The sequence below is a fragment of the Lissotriton helveticus genome, chromosome 1_2 (genome assembly GCF_964261635.1).
Source record: "Lissotriton helveticus chromosome 1_2, aLisHel1.1, whole genome shotgun sequence".
Lineage (NCBI taxonomy): Eukaryota > Metazoa > Chordata > Amphibia > Caudata > Salamandridae > Lissotriton > Lissotriton helveticus.
In genome coordinates this window covers 431,452,193-431,459,969 of record NC_136058.1, presented here as the reverse complement: position 1 = coordinate 431,459,969, position 7,777 = coordinate 431,452,193, and the positions used below count along the sequence as shown (strand labels likewise).

The 7,777-nt window shown below is 45.5% G+C and overlaps 1 long non-coding RNA gene across 1 annotated transcript; it reads right to left on the bottom strand.

The window, feature by feature from the left end:
• Nucleotides 1-6,102: 6,102 nt before the first annotated feature.
• Nucleotides 6,103-7,505, bottom strand: LOC144807649 (uncharacterized). The gene is made up of 4 exons (XR_013606371.1): nt 7,431-7,505; nt 7,065-7,208; nt 6,829-6,923; nt 6,103-6,414 (listed from the first exon to the last, which is right to left on the bottom strand). It is a non-coding gene; the product is annotated as an uncharacterized LOC144807649 (long non-coding RNA).
• Nucleotides 7,506-7,777: the final 272 nt, after the last annotated feature.

The window sequence follows — 7,777 nt, the reverse complement described above, 5'->3', positions numbered from 1 at the left end:
GGAAGGAGAACTGCAAAGGAAAAGTTAGCTACAAATAACAAACAATAACGCAATTTGCCTTTTGCGTGATAACGCCACTCAGAATGTGTCTATACATTCTTGCCTAATATTGACCACATTAATAAGGCTTTGTTTCTCTTTGAGTGCATAGAATTATACGCTTTTCTGAATAATGCTGCCCAACACTTAACTCTAGTATCAGCAGATTCTTCTCACTAAATGGCTAACGTAGTATTAGACTTAAACTAGCTAAGATTTCTATTGTTGTATAACATGCACAAAATCCACTCAGTTTAGCATCAGATACATGTGGTTCATAAATTGGTTTCTGCTTTCTCAGGTTATTTGGATATAAACTTTAGCACAATAAAACATCTGTGAAAACTTAAATAAACACTCTGGTCCACAAGCCAAAATACGCTTTAACAATCACAGCCCTCTCTGGACTGATAGGTACTCAGGTAAGCAAAAAGTATAAGCTGGTCAGGTCCTACCTGTAGAGTACGACCTACTCTACGCACGAAGCGATGTCTGCGCTGAATGACTATAAAGGAGGCCCAGGGGAATGTCAGCCATCGCAGCAAGAGCCGACCTGGGGAATCTGACTGCTCCAAAATTAGCCTCCGTCTCTGATCGTGCAAAAGACTCCTGCGATTAAGCTGGCGCTAGAGGACTCACCACTACTGCTTTCTAAGAGCCCCAAAGCCAAGTGAAGATCAGAGCTCCTGGACTAACCTCCTTCTTCTCCAAGAACGCAGAATAGTGAGCACGGGAGACTGGGCGCGGCCGGTGTCGTCATCGTTGGCACGCCCATGCCAAATCTCATGGATCTCGCGTGAGATGCCAAATCTCACGCATCCTGAGTAGGAAAAAAGAGAACAAACGTGGTGTGGAGAGCAAAAGTGCTCTCCACACCACAGGAGTCAAGCTATCCTGGCTGAAGAAGGCTGATAGCCAGAAACCGGTCCTAGGATGCTTGATTCCGGTCCAGGAAAGACATGGCTTGGCAGTTCGGACTAGACTGTTGCCATGAGGCACAGGGTCAAGGCTGATTTGCATATGGCCATGTCTGAACTGGGGTGGTGTGGAGTGCAAAAAAACGATGGATTTAGGCCTAGATCCCTGTACTGGGGTGAATGTATGACATTGTTCTGCATTCTGTCCATCAACTGTTGCTTTGCATTTGTCACCCCGAGTGGGATGGGTATGCTCAGACGTGAGTCCCAGGCTCTCCACACCACTGGAGTCAAGCTATCCTGGCTGAAGAAGGCTGATAGCCAGAAACCGGTCCTAGGATGCTTGATTCCGGTCCAGGAAAGACATGGCTTGGCAGTTCGGGCTGGACTGGACCCATGAGGCACAGGGTCAAGGCTGATTTGCATATGGCCATGTCTGAACTGGGGTGGTGTGGAGTGCAAAAAAACGATGGACTTAGGCCCAGATCTCTGTACTGGGGTGAATGTATGACATTGTTCTGCATTCTGTCCATCAACTGTTGCTTTGCGATTGTCAACAATGGCAGCAGTTACAGTGATTTCAGGGCTTCATTTGCAGCCCCCTACGGGATGAGATCCAACTACTGTCTGAGAAGTCATGGCCACATTCAAAGTGCATCATGACAGAGGCTGAACGTTCTGTAACTGATCTGAATATTTTTGCTATTAACCCCAATATTTTGCAAAAGGTTTTGATTAAGAGCGTTCCACAAAGATTGCAACCCTCCAAAGAAAATGTAAGAAAATAAACATACACTGAGCAATGCCAGGTGCAGCTCGAAGCACTTGGGGGCGAGGGCATTTTGCGCATATATATTGTCAAAATATCTTTTAGACTCCAGATTTCAACCCAAGCATGAGGCAAGATTATGCAGCAATTCACGAACGCCAGAAGTAACAGATTGGTGACGGGACTGAGGAGAGAGCAAACAGAGAGCCTGCTTATGCTTCAATGTATCAAGTAAGCAGCGTGAATCTACTATCGGGTGGAAGTAACTGAAAGTCAGGGCTTTAGGTGGGCCGGGTCCTGCCGATGCTCAGAACTACCAGCTCTTAAAGCAGGTGCTGAAACAGGTTCCAATTTGGCTCTCCATTTTTACCCTAGGGTTGAGGGAAAGAAGCTTAACTCGTCAATAGAGCACCCGGCATTGCTTTTGATGCAACTTTGCAGTGATTTGTTTGTCAGTTTTCTATATGGCAGACATGAGCACCAGTGACATCACGCAAGGTCGTGGTCATTTGTTGAATGCCAGGATGTTGAGCGGATGTGAGGCTCAAACCTGCGCGCTCAGCTCGAAGGTTGGTAGCTCTAGACTTCTGCCACATCCTCGTCTACAAGAACTGGAGCATGTTTAATATTATATATAACGAAATCACAGGTGGTGCTCATTTGTACATGTAATGTTACTTGTTCTGTTCTTTATAAGGATGAATGGACAGAAACTGCAAAACACCAGTCGGGCACACACTACAGATTTTTAGCATAATTGTTTTAAGCCATGCCCTCAATTACATTGGCCAAACCCCTATGGGAAACACCCCTCAGTTTTTTCATTCTACTTAAAGCCCTACTGCAAGTGATTATTTACCGATACATATTGGGCGGCCCTGCTGGAATCGGATTTGTTGCCAGTTTGGACAGTCGCACACATCTCTGTTGACTTGGCCGTGCTGCTGAGAGTTAGTAAGCTTTAACAGCACTTACCGGCATCATCCTCTGATCTTCAGAGCTGCGAAGTGAGCGGTAGGCTAACTCACTCGGTCCCGTTTGGTTTTGGGTCCTGCTGGCAGACGGGTTTGTATTCCGTTCCCTTGCCCACTAGCCCTTGCCGCTTCTGTCTCTCCTGGGTGGTAGAGGCTGGCTCATGAGCAGCTCTCGTGTTTCAGATTTGGGAAGAGGTAGGCAAGAGGTTCCCACACTGCGTGCAGCGACAAGGCATGATCGGGGGAACAATGAAACAAACAGGTTGGCCGCTCTCAGTTTTTCGACACATCCTCTTGTTATGCTAAGTTGCGTTAATGCGCTGATAACGCTCTCCTCCCGGGTCTCCTTACAAATGAAGGCATGCGGTATGTTCGGCGCAGGTGCAGAATCAGAGGTATTGCGCGCATGCGAAACAAAAAACATGTGCGAGTTTACCCACCAATCAGGGACAACCAAGCTTTTAAAATGCAATATGACTCATATTTACGCGAGACCTATTGCATTTTAAACAGAGGTACAAGCGTTAAAAAAGGCACGAATGTGAGGAGGTGGAGGAGTGGTGGTGGTAAAAGGAATTCACGGACTGCGGGAGGGAACAGTGGAGGCAGGGGAACAAAACAGCTTTAAAAGTAAAGGGGCCGATAGCCGTGGAAGGACAACAATGACGACATGGCTGTCAGGAGGCGGGATTAAGTTGGCCAAAACCAATCAGATTGCAGCATTTAGAATTTCAGCCAATGAAAAAGATAGGCAAAAAGCTTCCCCCGCTATACTGCATACAGCATCTCTTGACGAGACAGCGCAGACCTAGACTCCCTTGCAGAAAGCTCTCAGTGTATCAAGTACATTATTTATTGGTTTTACAAAAAGAAAAAGCAAACTCTCACTTTAGGAGTAAAACAAAAAAGTCTGTTGGGCATCCGTGTGAAACATGGCAGCCACTCAGCAAACCTTAGGTGCTTTTAGAAAAGCTCCTGTTGCTCCTCTGAAGACACAGGGATAGCCAGGTTGGGGGAAATCGCTAAATATGGTAGATGGTAGTCCAACGGGGTACTGGAAGTTGTTACGACTGCTCCTCTGACAGACCGTGGACCACCTGTCAAACTATAAATAAGGGGGACAGTCTTCAAATGTAACTCAAAATAGAAAAATCACTAAAGAAAGGCGGGCTGGATTGAGGGTGTGGTGGACAGGGCACGCTATATGTTGGACCGGGCCTCGTGGTGTTGTTCTCCCGTACCCGTAGTGAATCCACCCTGACCCGTGCACCTCACCAGGGCCTCGATTCCCCCGACCATTCCCTCCATGACCCACACCCACGACACTGGACTTCCCTGTCCTTCCCCTCCATCTTCCTGGTACCCGAGGCCCCCAAACCCTATAGGCCCGAAGGTCCCCGGTGCCCATTCCCCTGCACCTAAGATGACCGCCCCCGGCCCCAGCACGTCCTCTGCCCTAGACACGCCAGAGCGCTCCCCGTGAGCGAGAGAGGGAGGAGTGGTTCGATCACACCTCCCACCTCCCCTCGAGAGATCAGTTTCGATTGCCCATCCGGCCTCCCTGAGGGCTGGCTCCAAGCCTGCGGCGTGTCTGGGATCCCTCCAGACCCAACTTAAAAGGATGAAAGAGGCCGCGTGGGAGGAACCCCCAACAAGCGGCCCCCAGGTGCTAAGACCTCTGCCTGCAAGGACTCCGGACATCAAAGAGGAGCAGTCATATATCAAGGGGTGCTCTGGGACGATCAAGTCAGTTGTATCCGGGAACTACGAGAGCCCTGCTGACATCATCGCGGCTCCTACCCTGCACAGAAAGACTTCTGCCCAAAATCATCTGAGCCCTGCTGACATCGTCGCGGCTCCTACCTTGCAGAGAAGGACTTCTGCCCGAAATCATCTGAGCCCTGCTGACATCGTCGCGACTCCTACCCGGCAGAGAAGGACTTCTGCCCAGAACCATCTGAGACGTGGTCGCGGCTCCCTTGCAACCTTGAGAACACCTGAGCCCTGCTGATTCGATCGCGGCTCCCATAAGACCGTAAGAACTGCCACATTCTTGCTCGAGCCCTGCGGACGTGGTCGCGGCTCAGAGACTATCCTGGTCCGTCTGGACCCAAGACCTATTCGTATCCCCCAGCTCGAGGATTGAGAGCTGTGCGCCGGATACGCACCCGCATCGAACTTGAACATTAAGACTGTCCCTCTACCCTAATCCCTACCGAGACTCTTTGAGCCAATGCTCTGATTGTACATAAGAATCTTGCGGATCATAAAGATCCATCTTGCTTGAGAGATAAAGAATACGTTCTCTTGAAACCTACAGTGTGGTGTCCCTTTGTCGAGTGGTGCTAGCGCAGCACGTGCGATCCTAGATCCGAGACTCTCTCCCTGGAGGGTCCCACGCCGGTGCTCGGCAGTGTTCCTAGGAGAGGTGGGTCACAGGGTGGTCAGGTACATCTTCTGGCCTCCCCTGGGATAGCCCTTCCAACACTATAACTCTATAACAAAATGCAACAAAGCATTACACCAGCCAAACCACTGGTCCTTCCAGCAGCCCTGTTTATAGTTGGACAGATTGTCAACCTTTCATAGGAATTCTCCCTGGGTCTGTCGATGGAGAACTTCTTCTGAAGGGGAAAGGGCTCTGGGAGAAAACCCATCAGACATTATTAGATAAAGCAGCGCTATATAAGAACCTTAAAAAAATAATAAAAAGTACATTTTGTATTTGACAGATTCATGTTTAAATCCCTTGTGTGGCACACTGATTCACGTACTCAACATTCTGTGGTATTTTTATGGATTATTAACAAGAGTAGTGCCAGGATACAGACATATTTTTAGGTTTCCTAAACAAATCGGGTATGAATTGGGTAGAAACTACTGAATTATGTTCCCAAAACAGGAGTGAATCCCAGATCTCAGTATTACAGGCAGCACTTCTCTCTTCATTAACACAGAAGGAGAGGTAGTACCATCTCAAGGAAAACAAACATTGGCATAGCCAATAGGTCTCACCTTTGGGACCTTATACGTTTTTAGCCATGCAACAGTTGATGTTGGTGCACCAAGGATTTTGTGCTGCGGAACTAAATACTTATAAGGTCCCAAAAGTGAGACCTATTGGCTATGCCAATGCTTGTTCTTTTTAGTTACTGTTATGTGTTTGATAGGTAGCTAAAAAGTCGTGCATTGGTAAATGCCATTGGTTTTGCCTAGGTAATTAATAATGTTTTGCTGTAGTAAGTGTTAGCTTGGTGAGCTATTTTGCAATATAAATTACTGAAACTCCGTTAAAGATCTTAAGACAGGTCAATGTCGAGCCTGACTATCTACGGTGCTGTGACCAAGGACTGTCTCTACCTGGTTTGTCCCTCATCTGATACTCTTCTCTAGCATTGCCTTTGTATGATCAGTCTCTCCTATAGTCTGGGCAATAGGAATTATGTGGCAGGGGAATCAAATTATGCAGCAGGGGTGAGTAAATTATGGCCAAAAATGCAAATTATGTGGGATTATGCAGCACATTTTGCAATAATTTAACTTAATTATTTATCAATTTTTAAATTTAACATGGTCTGTGCATTAGTTGTACCTTATTGGTACCACTTTAATACCCAAATATAGCAAGAGTTCTTTTATTCAATTCAGTTGAAAATGAAAAGCACACACAGGAGCTACAGCCGACGCGTTTCGTCCTCTTGGGACTTCTTCAGGGCTGTTTACAAAAAATGACAATATACAAAAACATACAGTTAAAATTAACATTAAAAAAGAAGCAGTTATGCTCATACAGAAAAAGCCAGGCTTCATGAACAATACATTGCAATATTAAAAACTAGTACAAAGCTTATGTACAAGCTGCCAACAACAATTGCAAATAAATGACTTGGTTGAGTTACAGAAAGCATTCTACAATTACGTTCAACTAAGATCAACATATTCTTGGTTATTGCACAATGTTCTCTATATAGGTCTGTCCCTCTTTGGACTGTCATCCTCACCTCAAAGATTTATAGCACATCCTATATCTATGAGAAAGTAGGGGCCCCAGCATCAAGAAATTATCAAAAGAAGGGGAGTAGTCAGTAGCTGTTGAGCGGGGATATTAGCACTAAAGAATAAAACATACCAAAATGAATAATAAGATGATGTTCTTAGGTCTTCTCCCGTGGTTATTGGGTACGTGGGTATATCCGTGACGTTCTATTATACTGAAGGGGGCATCTAGAAATGATTGATGAAAGAATTGGTGAAAAAAACATTGGTAAGAGGTCTAGTGACAGCCAACTTCTAAGAGGAACACTTTTAGAAAATTTGGAAGCTACCAATAGCTGTGAATGGTTGCGAGTAAATCAAATGACCTACCATATTTGACAAAGAGTTCTCAGCGGAGGAATCTGGTCTGTTAGAGCCGTTCTTGTTAATAGGCGGTGTGTATCTATTTGTAGTCACGTTCAGCCAATACACTCAAAAATTGAGAGGTATTTCAATATTATGCTTGTAAATCACCTATAATAATATAAAAGTTTTCTCTTAGAGATTTTCCTACATGACAGCTCTAAAGGAGTAATAGGTGTTTGGTTTTATAAGGAGAGAAGGCTAGTCATTTGAGAATGAAAAACGGACATTAGTACTACCATGATACTTTTATCATACTGGTCATGATCAACCCTTAAGATTAGACTAGCCAGTTGTTTGTGCATAAGCAATGAACAGAAGTACATCACTTACATCAATATTTGGATGATAGTCCATGCAGTGCTGGAACCAGAGTAGTAAACAAGGAATGTAGTTCTGTCTGTCTATGTAAAACAAGAGAAAAGAGGGGAGGCGGGGGAAACAAGGATGAACATTATTATGAACTAAGCGTACGAAAAAAAGTGGCATGGGAAAGCCTTCACCTGGCCACTCCTATCTGTTAAGCCATTATAAGGCAGGACATTTTTCAACAACTGTCCACTATTGATTCTGGTGCCATTGTGAGGCAGAGCATTTTGTGGTAATTGTCCACCAAAGGTATACATCTGTGCTCAGTAGTTTAACTTACCTATTGTTACTTGCTTGTTGTAAGGGAAATA